The sequence below is a fragment of the Panthera uncia genome, assembly GCF_023721935.1.
Source record: "Panthera uncia isolate 11264 chromosome B2 unlocalized genomic scaffold, Puncia_PCG_1.0 HiC_scaffold_24, whole genome shotgun sequence".
NCBI lineage: Eukaryota > Metazoa > Chordata > Mammalia > Carnivora > Felidae > Panthera > Panthera uncia.
Window position 1 is genome coordinate 17,840,087 of NW_026057580.1, and position 14,882 is coordinate 17,854,968.

The window sequence follows — 14,882 nt, forward strand, 5'->3', positions numbered from 1 at the left end:
TACAATGCTGCAATTATGGTATGGGAAGAGGAAGATATTCGAGATTATAATTTGATGGAAGAATAGAAGGCAATCAAGGCCAAGTATCCTCCAGTCATTGGGAAGTACAAGTATATGGATCATACAGCAGATGTCCCATTACATGCATTTGGAGATACTCTGGAGGAAGCATTTGAGCAATGTGCAATGGCCATGTTTGGTTACACGACAGATACTGGGACTGTGGAGCCTGTCCAAACTCTAGAAAGAGAAAACCAAGGAGATGACTTACACTCTCTTCTGATTCACTTTTTGGATGAGTGGCTTTAGGTGCTGATGAATTCTTCTTACCCTGGGAAGTGAAGGCACTTCATATGATCAAAGAAATTTCAGATTACAGTCAATTGGGTGGGGAGAAGAATTTTCATTGTTCACGTAGCCTCAGGGAACTGAAATCAAAGCAATAACCTACTTGGCGATGCAAGTCTATAATGAAGAGAAGCCAGAAGTCTTTGTGATCATTGACATTTAAGATACCAAAAAGACAACAGCAAAACCCCCCTCCTATGAAGAACTGTTTTTTTTTCCCCTCTTCTTTTTAAAAAAGATACCATGATACTATGATCTGTTGATATATGGAGATTTTCAGAACAGAACTTTTAACTTAAAGTGTGACTTTCAGAAATGGAACATTAAGGGGCAGCCTTGGTTCACGTTACCCAAATATTCCAACTTTAAGGAATTCTTCAGATGGCAAGTATGGCATCTCATCTCTTAGTTCCCTGCTAAAGAAGCAGGTGCCTCTACCTTTCCAATGGAACATAAGCCACCCTGACTGGTCCTCAAAGGGATCAATGATGTAAGCATCAGCCTGAGATACTCAACCTTGCATAATTGAATCCATTTTGAAAAAAAATAATAACAATTTGAGAAATCCTACAACCAGGACTTTGCTTTTTTTCCAAATTGGTTAGCACATATATTTTCTATATGTACATTAAGAGAGGTTGTGTTTTAGATTCCTGTTGGACAAAGCCATCCTGAATTCCGCCTGGTTTTCTTAGAAGAAATAATTATAGTTGAACAGTTGGAAGACTTCTCTAGAAAGAGTCTCGAGTTTCTGTCTCTCTCTCAGGAGTTTTTAAAGCACTAGTATACAGACACTGTTCTATTTTCCCATGAGAAAAATTCAGTACCCTTACAAATGGGCCCTTCCTTCTAACATGTGATTTTATATTAAAGCCACTATATTTATATAGTTAGAAAAGAAAATAACTGTTTTATATTTCTTTGGTTTTTTTTTTAGTTACCTAATTTCTTCATCGCTGGAAAACCATGTTAAAAATGACTTGAGTGTTTTCAAAGTAAAAAAAAACAAACAAACAAAAAATGATGGGCTCTAACTTTTACAAAAAATACTTACAGGCAGATTGTGACTTATTTTAAGCATTATTTAAAATAAGTGACTTATTTTAAGCTCAGGATAAGCATCAGAAAATCACAAAGCAAACATACAATGTGTTATGCTTCAATAATGTCAATACTTGTGAACCCGCTTTATGTGTTATCATATCCCATACAGGATCCCCCAGTGATTCTTCATAGCTTTTATGAAACATTTTATATTCTTAGTTAAAAAATCACTTCCCTCAAAATTTGGAACTGCCTACCTCTTTTTTGCATTTGCCTCTGTAACCTCGTAAACCTCATTTGGAAATCTCTGCCTTTGCGTTTGTTGAGTAAATCATTTCAAAGCTGCTTCTGGTAAGGGTGGATGAGATAACACAAGGAGCATGTTTACATAACATGTAGTCATTTTTCACCATTTTTTTTTTAAACTGTAAACTGAATTGGCTCTTTTTACTTTATAATTACTTTCCCTGTTTGTTGGTGTTGGTACCTTTTATTTTTATGCTCAAAATATTTGCTGATCTACGGCTGTCAGCTCATATTGGAGAATGAAGCCCTTCAGACGCTAACTGGAAGCCAGTATGCAAGGGCGGGGCTTAGCCACTGGTAAACTTGACCATAGAGTAATCACACATCAGAGTGGCTTATCTTTTAGATACCCAGGGGTTTACCTGTCAGGGTCAGGTAAACCGTGTTGATGGAGAAGGGTATCTCATGGGATGCTTAAGTCCAGGTATGGCTTCTCTTGTTTTCCAAAGTGAATTCCAAACTGCAAAGAAATTTTAATGCTTATGACTCTCTTTTTACTTTTGCTTTCTCCCTCCCCTCTTCTGATTTTTTTGTTTGTTTGTTTCTGATTCATGCACAACCAGTAAATTATTCCCCATTGGTGGGTGGTAACAATAATTGAAAATTCAGTTTTATTGTCTGGTGTTCTTGGTTGATGGAGGATAGAAATCTGGTTTCCACTAGGTGGGACATGATGGAGACTCCAGTTTGTTAGTTATTTTCATTTATATGTCTATTTGCAAGCTCAGATAAATGAATAACTTCATGCCTTCTAGTGAAGGAATGTGAGAGTTTTTGTTTGTTTACTTGTGACCTGAGGCTGAAGTTACAGAATTGCAGCTGTAAACTCTATATGTGTATTTATACACTTGAGTCTGTGTGTCTATAATCAAGAAGAACATTGACTTTCGTTGTGTGAGTAGGAAATGTCTTCCTACCACCAAAATTCATGAACAAATTATTATAAAAGGGATGCACATGACTATGCAAAGTGTGCTATGTGACAGGCAAATGCACAGAGAAATTAAAGAGTTAATTTTATTCACTCTATTGCAATAGGGAGAGAAGGATGAGGAAAATCTCAAAAGGATGAGTCTGGGGTTTTACAGAGGCACGCAAACAAAGGAGTCATAAATGTTATGAGAGTTGTGAGCAAGGGGGAAAAGTGTCTTATCTCTAAATATGTGAGAGCAGGATGGTCCTTTGTGATTAGCCTCCTCTCAGAACACACAGAGTGGGGAGGGGTGGTTCTTGTATTGTTGTATTCCAGGAAGATGGTGCTCAGATAAAATTCAACATTGACAGTTACATGTATTCAGTTAATCTCTTAACATGTTTTCATGTGACAATTCTCATTTACCTACCTTCCATGTTTTTCTCTGTACGGTAGAAGTTAGGATATTTTGATTAGAAGTTATAAATAGTATTGTTCATGAAGTTTATATGAGGAACAACACTGACATGTGTATATGTTCTTTTTTCAAGGAGAAATAGAATACTTTTACCTTAAAGCTTCAGTTTGTTCTAAAATATGAAAGCATATAGAGCAATTAACATACAAAGAAAGGTAAAACTATTCTATCACACCTGAATCTGAGTAGAAGCAATGATATAGATAAATGCTTTTACAAAGTTTGCTCAGTTCCAACGGGCTTCCTCTTTTGTTTTATTGGTTAATGCCTTCCTTTCCATTAGGAAAGATTATTCTTTACCTTCTATGTAATGTGCTTAGATAACAAAGATTCCTTTTCTTACCAGAATTATTTTTAATCATTTCAAAGAGATAACACCCCTGTCTCCCTATTTCTGTGAGAGGTAGGAGCTTAATTGTGGTGGGGTGCCTTGCTCCAAGTTATAAAACTACTTTCTGTCATAAAGATGTGAGAAGTTTATTTTTATTTTGGAAAAAAAACTAATTAGCAAACAGAGATAGTTTATGACATCCCCCCAATCTTGTCCAGTACTTTTCTTCTAGCTCACCCCAGCCCTTAAAAACCCTACAGCCCTCTGCTTCAGTGTAATTGAATTGACTTAGTTCTGGTCTCTCCCCCTATTGCAAAAGTCTCATTTTCTCCCTTATAATAATCTTTTTGAATAAAAATCTGTCCTTACTAAGTCCAGATTGGTTTTTGATATGACATAATTACGTTTGTGTAAGAACAATGATTTTCTCTTTAAAAAATATTTAAACACCTTAAACATCACAATGTGGAGGCCCCCCACACACACACATACCCCAAGGGAAAAAATAATCTTTTAATTTAAAAAGTAAGGGACAGAATTGGCTGCTGGCATTCTAGGAGCAGGGAGGAAGATTAGAATTAGAATTCTGATTTACTACATAGAGATTACCATGTAACATGCCTTCTTTTTATTTATTTTTTATAATTTATCCTTGCTCTGTGCTTCATTCTGCATCCGTAAATCCAAAGTTTTTTTTTGTTCAATTTCTCCATGTATAAAACTCCCATTTTGAGCAGGTGGGGATCATCTGCCTCTAGAGATAAAGAGGGGCACTGAAGAAGAGCCAGAGGGGGTTAGCTCTTCTAAATAAAGATTTTAATCAATTATATTTCTTATATATCAGTGATTTACATAAATTTATGCTTTCCAGACTGGGTTATAAATTCATGTTCTAAAAATATCATATTTTCTACTGATAGGAGTAGTACAATATTTATAGGCATATTTGTTTGTTGAGCAAATATGTAATAAGCATACAGTCACCATATTTGTTTATAACTATAACTTGCAAATGTCCCTAAGAGTTTGGTCTCTTCTTTTATACACAGTAAAATATTTTGAGTTTTTAAAATTATTTTATATGATAATGATGATGATGATGATGATTTTAAGGACAGGCATCATCATTCAAGTATTGTTATAATTGCATTTGTGAAGCTCTGCATTTCTGCGGTGGCAAACCAGACTGAGTTCCCCCAAAATTCAAAAAAAAAAAAAAGTCATTACTAGTATGAAATTTTGAAGTGTGAGAAGAAAGGGATTTTTAATGTGAGCCCTCGACATGTTCCACAAAGGGCTTCCCTGAATCTAAAAGGAGAAATGACTCAGGAATCCCTCTATTTAGGAGTAGAGGGGAAATGTGTTGTAATTTTAGCAGTGCCAAGGAGTGGTACAGATGGGACGCCGAGATAGCCAGGCAGATGGTGCCAAAGCAAGAACGGCAGCTGCTGGTGCGTGAGAGCAGAGCAGATGGTGCAATGACACGGGCCACGGCAGCTATCAGCAGCGAGAAGTCCAAGTTCACATTCGAAGATTCTGCAACAGCTGTCCTGCACCTAGCACAATATGAAGTCATTCATTTCAATGATCATTTGTTAGTGTGCATTGGTATAGAGTGTTAGGTAAAGACCACTAATGATCATCGATCAGAGGAGATACCTCTATAAGAATAGTCATTGATTTCATATTTTCAGTAAGCTGAGTGAGTAAAGCAACATTTATTCATTGCATGTCTCCTTGCAGGGATGAGAAGACCTAATATCTGCATGCACTAGGCATCACTGTTGATGTTTTTCAAGCACTACCAAGACATATAATTTCTTAATCCTTAAAGCTAGTTTTCCTTGAGGTATGAAAACACTCAGATGTATAAGAGACACACAGGATATTGGCTTAAAAATGCAAATTCCTGTGTTCTTTCCTGAAGCATTTACATTAGAAATTCTAGGAGTGAAGGTATAAATCGGTCAATAGCAAGCTCCTCCAGGGATTTTTCTTCCTACCAAGTTTAGGGTCCCCATTTTAAGGATATTTGAGGGAAAATTAAAAACAAACGAAAATCTGTGTGAAACATAGTATAGCTGCAAATTCAAGAAATATATTTGTCATCTGCATATTGGAAGAAGATAGGATCGTTTTGACACAGTGTATGGCTAGATCCAGGAACTCCGATGCCTTTTCTCCTTCCCTTTCTCCATTTCTCAGGTCAACTTGTCTCCTTTGGGCCTCTCTTTCTGGAAAATCAGAAGGTTTACCTTCCAAACAACTTCTTTGCTTGTGACTGAAAATGGCTGTGTTCTTAATGGGGTCATATTTTCATTCTGGAAAAGAATCATCCCCAGCTCTGCAGTAGGGATGTTTTCATCAGCTCCCCAAGTGTAAGGACTGGGGAGATAAGTGCTTTTGGTCATTTGAGAAACTTAATATAGTTTAGTTAAACTCTCACTATACACAAGATGGGGATGGGCCTGAAAAATCAACAGAGGGCAGATCAAAATAATCATATACTAAAAAGTTTGAATCTTATTATTGAGTAAATGAAAAACATTGAAAGACTTAGTCAATTTGGCAGCTATAGATAATCATTTTAGAAAGATCACCTTTATCATTCATTCCCTGTATTCTTAGGTATAAATATTGTTCAAAGACTCCCTGAAATACTAACAGAGGGATCTTGACAATGGATCTCCTCTCACGTGTCCATCTTCCTACCTCAAAATGTACTTCTTTTAAAATTGACGAAAGGATAAAAACCAAATATTTTTAAAAGAATTTACTGAGAGACCCAGAACTTATAATTCTGCAATGTTTTATTCCTAGGACAAGAGTAGTAAAGTGTATTGTCCACATTAAAAAAAAATGAAAGAAAGAAAGAAAAGAAAGAAAGAAAGAAAGAAAGAAAGAAAAGAAAAGAAAAGAAAAGAAAAGAAAAAGAACCAAAGAAAGAATGTTATTCATGTAAGGAATTGATATCTTTGTGCCATGCTTGCAAACTTGATTGTATCTGATTCTCTGTGATATGAAAATGCCCCATCTAAAAATTGATTTTGTCTATGTCCTGACCTAAGCATTAAAAAAAGTTAAATATTAAAAGTTGTCAAACAGCTTGTGGATTTGTGACTATATAAGAAAAATACTTCTCCATTATTAAGTGCTTACAACATGTTAAGAATTTAACATATAATGTCACTGGATTCTCCTTGTAATTCTACAAGGAGATACTATAATTATTTCCATTTTTCAGATGAAGGAATTGAGAATCTAAGATATTAAATAGCCTAGCCAAGATCATGTAAGAAGTAAGTGGCTAAGAAAAGACTTGAACATTTCTCTGTCAAGAGATGATATTCTTAATCAGTATGCCCATCATGGCAGTGGCAACAGATTTTATCCTCAATTTTCTAATTTATGAAATGGATATAACACTACCCATTGTGTTATACCTGAGAGTATTAAATGAAACACACATGCACATAAATGACTAAGGCAATAATTTAGGCTTATCATCTGCAATGTGTTAACTCTTGAATCACTGTGGCTTTGGAAGAAATAGTTGGAGCACTGTTTACCAGTATGTTTATATTCTTAGGGTAGGAAGTAACTCAGGGGCACCTGGGTGGCTTTCTGCTTAGTATATGATCTCACAGTTGGAGAGTTTGACCCCCAGGGATAGCTGTCAGCACAGAGCCTGTGTGGAATTCTCTCTCTCCCTCTCTCTCTACACACCCCCCCCCCACTCATACTCTCTCACTCTCTCTCAAAATAAATAAATAAACTTAAGAAAAAAAGAAGTAACTCATTTCACCTTTGCTCACAGTTTAATGGCTGGAGAGGTACAAAGACTGAGAAGTATGAGAAGTAGATGGACCATTTGGTGAGCACCACTGTCAATGAAATGCAGCCAAAAAAATCATGTTTTGATTTCAAGAAAGGATTGTCATGATACACATCTTAATTCTGCCTCAACAGTCATACAATTGCAGGGAGTATTTAAATGGAAGTGAAAATTTTGACCTAATCTTCTGACACTTTAAACTGTATAATTCCATCATTTATAATGTATTTCAGTTTTTTTAGGTATTCTCACTTTCTAAATGGCCTTCCAATCACAGATGTTTTAAAGAATTTGTATATCTTTATTTTTATAGATAATTTTAAATTACTCTGTTTTTCACATAACATAGTGAGATTTTATATTCCTGGTTTTAAAACATGAGCTATTGAACCAGTCAAGTTAGATGGGGGATATGTCTGCCTCCTTAATCTCCAAGAACCAGGTTTTAGTCATATCATGACTCATAATTAGCAAAATGCCAACAGACCTTCCCCCCCTTGTCTCATGCAGGGTCTAAATGAAGAATATCAAAGAGTCACTTTTTATTTATAACATCAATTATAAATACTCTACATAACACATAATTATTCATGAGAATGTTTTCCTTGCCTCTTGCTTATAATTCTGAGCTCTTATGATTTCAAGAGCACATTATAAAACTATGGTTAACATTTTACAAACATATAATGAATTTCACTAAGAGCTTATTTTGCCCACAAATTTTCTTGCTTCATAAGTGTCTATCAGTACATGATAACCATAACTAAGGAAATAATTAATTTTCATTCTAGGAATTCCTATAGGAATAACTTATTTTTCTGGCAATGTTCATGAATACTTGCAGATATGCCAAAAATAAATCATGAGAGAGTGCTGTTTGTCAGGATATTAGCCCCAGAATGGGTTATTGTCAGCATCTAGCAGATGTGAGGTGATGATGACACAGTGGCAGGTCATATTCCCAACTAGACTTGCCAGTCCTTTGAGTAATAGAAGCCAAGGCATGTTAACCTTGACTTAGGCTAAAATATTCCCCTAAAATTTCTTTTCCTCACTAACCCATAAGGAATCAAGGCTTCTTAGGCCAATGAATATATCTAATCCTAAAGATAAATAACCAAAGGAATAAATACAGAGGATGTATAGACAAAGAGAAACCATCTGACTTGATGAAGGTGAAGTTTATTCTAAACAGAAGAATCTTAAACTTTTAATTGTATGTGGTCCCTTTACATCTAGTGGATCTGTGCCATTATCATAATGAGTTAACTTAGAACTTGTTTCTACTTATTTTCCACTTACAGACATATAGGCATGGTTATAAGAAGCTCAATTATTTTAGGGGAACTCATTCTAAAATTATTTTCCTAAAATATGAGATTTTTCTACCTTAGCAAAATGGATTCAATTCACCATGTAAAAACATCCATTAATTTGCTATAGATACTTGCTTTTTAATAAAGTAAAAGAATTGAAACTAATCTACTCATATTTAGTGAGTAGACAGTCCAAAAATGACATTGCAGATTTATTTTCAGGAAAGCCCTAAGAAAAAATTATGTGACATCTGTTCTTGTTGTAATCAAATAAACTTTCCGTATCTATTCAGAAGGATTTCCTTAGTTACCAACTTTCTAATGTGTTTTTTATTCTTCATTATAGGTAACTCAAAAAGTATGTTTACCATGTCTGAACTTAGGTGGTAAGATGAAGACCCACTATTTTATATTTTTATATATTTATATTTTTTATATTTATATTTTATATTATATATATATATATATATATATATATATATATATATTATATTTAAGACCCTACAATGTAAAGGGTTTACTCTTTAGTCTTGGACATGTAAGAGCTTTGCAAAATATTTTGTGAGCAAAATATATATTCAAAGTATCTCAGTGTCTGAACTTTGAATGAAGGGATAACGAAATAGCATATATTGTTAGAGTAATTTTTCAGATAATGATAATGAATTTGATATAGTTTATCATTTTGTATCTTTACTGCCAAATGCTCAGCTAGTCTCTTTGTCTCTAACTCTAACAACACCCCTATATGTACTTACCCAAAGACATATAGCTAAAGATTCTTGAGGTAGGATGCTAATCCAGCATCTTTCTGGGGCATGACATTGGTCTTATCTTATGGACATTTTTCTCAATATTAGGTTTTTTAGTCTAGATACCAATATTTTGATTAAAGTCAAAGAGCTATATTTTCAGTTAATAAAATAAGGATTGACACAGAAATCAAAACATGTAATATTGGAAATGCATGATTAATTTCATTCATTGGAAAGTGTTGAATTTCTTTCACCTAATGAGATTTATTCTCTAATTTTAAAGAAAGTTTATTAAGCACCTTAATACTTAAAATATTTAATCTCTAAGTAGTGACATTGGTTATTCACAGTGCCCAAATTGACTATGGGAGCATCAACTTTGCACATCATTTTGTGCATGAAATTTCACATAACGCCTCCATTATTTTTTATTTGGGTTTTACTATTAGTGTGTTCATCAGATCACATTATTTCCCAAAACACTTATTGAAATTTGGTTACCCCAGTGACACATTTGAATGTGATTTTAACTCTTCCTTCAGCATAGGAACTAAAAGGGAAAGAAATGGCAGGATAATGAATTAATAGCAGTTTGGAGATACAAAGTATTTAGGAGTGCTTCTTGAGAAAGATGAATGTTTATAAAAAGATATATGCTTGCAATTCATTGGGAATGAATTCAGTCTCAGTCCTCCCCACTCCCTTAAAACATCTCCACAAAGTAGTATAGCCTTCAGTAGCCAATAAAATGCTTTGAGCAACTCAATGGTCTCTTTTATTTCTAACCATCCACCTTTACCTTTCAGCTTAGGGTGGAAACCAGCCTTACTGATATGTAAAGTTTGGGATAATGAAAGCAAGGAGGTTAAACTAAATGTAGATGTGTAAACCTTGGTATTTTAAAGAAAAGAACAAACCTCTAAGAAAGACATGGCTAGAAGTCTCAACCAACCCCGTTTACAAAAATGTGTTTCATTTTCAAATAAACTTATAATGAAAAAGATACAATTTGGAGCAACTAGGAGAAATATTGACAAAAAAAATCCCTGTCAGGGGGAGCCTGGCTGGCTCAGTTGGTATAGTAAGCTACTCTTGATCTCAGATTTGTGAGTTCAAGCCCCACATTGAGCTTAGAGCTTACTTGGGAAAAAAAATCGTTATCAGTGTCAATCTTGGGAGGACACTGCCTTACACAAATGTGGAGTGATGCAGGATACTATGTGATCAAAATTTTTTTTTAAAAGTGTATATCTTTAAGTTGTATACCTATTTCAAAGATGTTATTAAGGATAGAGCACAGAAATTTAAAGAGAGAGAAAACAGGGGAGAAGTGAGGACCCGGTGGTTGATTGTACTAAAATAAAATGCTGAGAGTCCCAAAAATGGAATATTGCAGAATCGTAGTCAGTTAAATTCCACAAGAATTTACCGAATGTTAGACAATGTCTTATCACTATGTATATATATGTGCATGTGTGTGTATATATATATATACACACACACACATATACATAAACAACCTGTTTCTTATGTTCACTATGAGTAAGAAAATTGTTATTGTTATTTTTAATTTTTTTAAAATTTTATTTTAGAGGGAGAGAGAGAGAGCATGAGTAGAGGAGAGAGACAGAAGGAGAGAGAGAGAGAGAGAGAGAGAGAGAGAGTCTCAAGCAGGCTCTACACTCAGCACTGAGCACAATGTGGGGAATCATGACCTGAGCCGAAATCAAGAGTTGGATGCTCAGCCGACTGAGCCACTTAGACACCTCAGAAAATTATTTTTTAAATATCAGATATAATGTAATTATTTTCATGGCTTTCTTGTTTACTAAAGCTATATATTTTTTCCTTACATTTTTAAATTCTTTGTTCTTTACATTTGTCATCCCATTTAGATCATACTATAAGAATTAATCTTCATTATTTAATTTAATAAATCTTGATAGAGTGCTACTCATTGAAAGTTGATATACCAGGTTCAGGTTATCTAGGGATAGAGTATCTCTCAAAGAAGAAGATTCTGTGTAAATAAAAATAACAGGTGATTACTATCATAAAAAGTGTGACTTATTTTGTGTTCCACATAGAACTTAGCTATGTGCTTTATAGGGTAGATGCCCCCAAATATATTGGCTGAGTAAATGGATGGCTCAAATTTATTACTTTAACATATTGCCATATTTTCATTGGAAAACTAGCATAAAAAATTTTAAGTATGGGCACAATGAAAATTGACTTGAGTTAGTATTGCCAGCATTGATTGATAAGATTAGTATGTAAATTCTTATAAGAAATCAATTCTTTCCAATGGAAGAAAACTTCATTCTATCTGTTTTTGTTTTAAGTTTATTTATTTATTTTGAGAGAGACAGAGATAACATGAGCAGGGGAGGGGCAGAGAGAGAGAGGGAGAGAGAGAGAATCCCAAGCAGACTCAATGCTGTCACTACAGAGCCCCACACAGGACTTGAACCCACAAAACTGTGAGACCATGATCTGAGCCTAAATCAAAAGTTGGATGCTCAACCGACTGAGCCATACAGATGCCCCTTATCCTACTTATTTCTGAAGAGCATATGTATTTCCTCATTTGACTTCTGCAATTAAAATTTTTTTAAATGTTTATTTGTTTTTGAGAGAGAGAGAGAGCAAGGGAGGGGCAAAGAGAGAGGGAGACACAGAATCTGAAGCAGGCTCCAGGCTCTGAGCTGTCAGCATAGAGCCCAACGCATGGACCAAGAGATCATAACCTGAGGCAAAGTCAGATGCTTAACTGACTGAGCCACACAAGCTCCCCTGACTTCTGGAATTTTAAATTGATTAAATCAGTAAGAAATTTGATTTATGTTATGCTTATTCTGAATATTCATATTACCAGTTTAAGCTTTTTTTTACTGAAGCAATAAAGTGATTTAATGTGATATTAGATTTTTAAAACAACCTTTTGTGTCAAATACTAATACTAATACTAATTGATGATACTTAAAGATATTTAAGGGAGTAAGATATTTTATAGAGTAAGATATTTTACAAGATAAAGTCAATTGTACTTTATTGACAGCATCTGAGCATGCCTTTTGTTGAAGACTTATACATGCCAGGATTACATACTCAAGTCTCAGAATCTCTTAAATCATCTATTGATTTATCAATCGATAGATTGATAGATCCCAATAGGTATGTTTTGACATTTTAAATTTTGTATCCATGGGCTAAATATATTAAAACTGTAAAATATTGTATATATCAATCTTAAAAATGATCTCCTAGGTCTCTCCACACTTGGATCTAGAACCTCATGCTCAAATAAGTATCCTGCTTTTATTTGAGACTTAATATATTTTGTATTTCTTCTGATATTTGGATTTTGTTGCAGACTTAATTTATTTTAAAAGTGTCTAATGTTATATATATATATATATATATATATATATATATAAAACTTATATATATATAACATATATATATAACTTATATATATATAACATATATATATATAAGATATATATATAACTTATATATAACTTACATATATATAAGATATATATATATATCATATATATATATATAACTTATATATATAAGATATATATATCATATATATATATAAGATATATATATATATATGATATATATATATATATATATGATATATATATATATATATGAGAGAGAGAGAGAGTTTATTGATTTTGAGAGAGTAAGAGAGTGAGAGTTTGGGAGAGACAGAGAGAGAGGCAGAGAGAGAATCCCAAGCAGCCTTGATTTGTGGGGCTTGAATCCATGAACCACAAGCTCAGGACGTGAGCTGAAATCAAGAGTAGGACGCTTACCCAACTGAGCCACCCAGGCACCTCAAAAATATATTTTAAAAAATGCCTTTGGGAGGTCTTCTGATAAACATGTTAGAGATAGTATGCACTGAATCCCCATACTAAAAACACACATAAAGGTGAAATATTTTAAAACACCTACTTGTGCACAAAAGCAGATTAACTTTATTTGAGCGGCAGAAATGGAATGAAAAAAATAGCAACTCAAAGAGGCAGGCTTACAGGACATCATAAATAATTTGCAGCATCTTTCTGTTCAACTCCCACAAGAAGCAACTCGAACAATCTTCCACCCACTGTGAAGGAACAGAGCAGGAGTTTGCAAATGGAGGCTGGAAATAGCTTTGACTCTGGTTAGGATGGGTAGCCTATGACAAGCAATATTTCTGGAGTGTCAAGGAAGGGCAGTTACGATCCCTCAATCAAAAAGTGGGCCAAATGACATACTAACACTGGAAATGGATTGGTTGTATTTCCAGAAGACAACAACACACAATCAGAAATATAAAAGCTGGTTTTCATATGAGAACTCTGGGGTCCTGGGAAAACAAGTGCAGAGCAAACAAGCATGGAGGAGTAAGTGTGGAGAGAAAACAACCAGCCAGCCAAGAAATTTCTTCCCAAAATACGGTTGTCATAAGAAAAATTAATTTAATGGAAAAGATCCCAATGAGAGATTACTCCTGAGGTAACATAAATAAAAGAGTAATCTAAAAAAGAATTAAAATAAAACTAAATAAGCTTCTCAAAAAATATGACTAACATTCTAAAAATAAACAGAAGGCTATGAAACAAAAACAGTTGGATATGTATCAAGAACTGTTGGGAATTTGAAAAAGAACACATTAGTAATCTCAAAAACAAGAAAAATATAGTCACTCAAATGCATTATCCCTTACTTGTATAAGGAATCTTCAGCTCATTCAAAATTTAATGGCTGGAATTGATCTTGTTATGAAAGACCCTGGGACTTCACAGTATTATTATGCACTAAACAACCCTTGTTTCGAATCACACCCAGTAAAGACTTGGATTTGCAAGTCTGCAAGAATCTGCAAGTCTATATTATTATAAAGCAATAATATTAGATGTCAAGATTTTCTGAGTCTGTGAAGCAACTCCCTCCAATCCAGACTAACAGCTCTTAAATGTATCAGTGCTTTGAAAGCCTGCATTGGTATGAGCTGCTTTGTGAAGACCAGAGCTAGGAGGAGAAAAGAGCGGCATATATCTCAGGCATTTATTTCAAAGTCAAGTAAAGTGGCCATGTATTTGGTTTTTCTAATACCTAAGATCCCAACAGTTATCTACTTGAAATAGCCATTATTCTTAACCTTCTGCCTGACTCTGTCCATTATTACCTGCAGGGTCCTCCATGCTAACTGGGCCACTACTATTCCATCTAGAAAATATTTCTAGGAAAAAAAAGTCAGTTGAAAAAGAACCATTGGAGGACCGTTTTTCATTAAAGAATGTATTTATTGCGATAGCTTAAATGGTTACAGAACATTTGTTAAATCATTTTATGCATACATGACTCTACTTAATGCTAAATAAGAAGAAAAATGTTAAGTGCAGCCCATTTAGGCCCTCAGGGTCTGGATTGCATGGTATGTTGGAAGTGTTCAGTGAGCCAAGAAGCTGTCAGCACCACGGTTGCTGATGCCAAGAGAGGCCTGAGCAGACTGCTCGGTGCTGGCACTCTTCTTTCCCTGACAGTGAT

The 14,882-nt window shown here is 34.4% G+C and overlaps 1 pseudogene; it reads left to right on the forward strand.

The window, feature by feature from the left end:
* On the forward strand, positions 1 to 511 carry LOC125938554 (protein archease-like; annotated as a pseudogene).
* Positions 512 to 14,882: the final 14,371 nt, after the last annotated feature.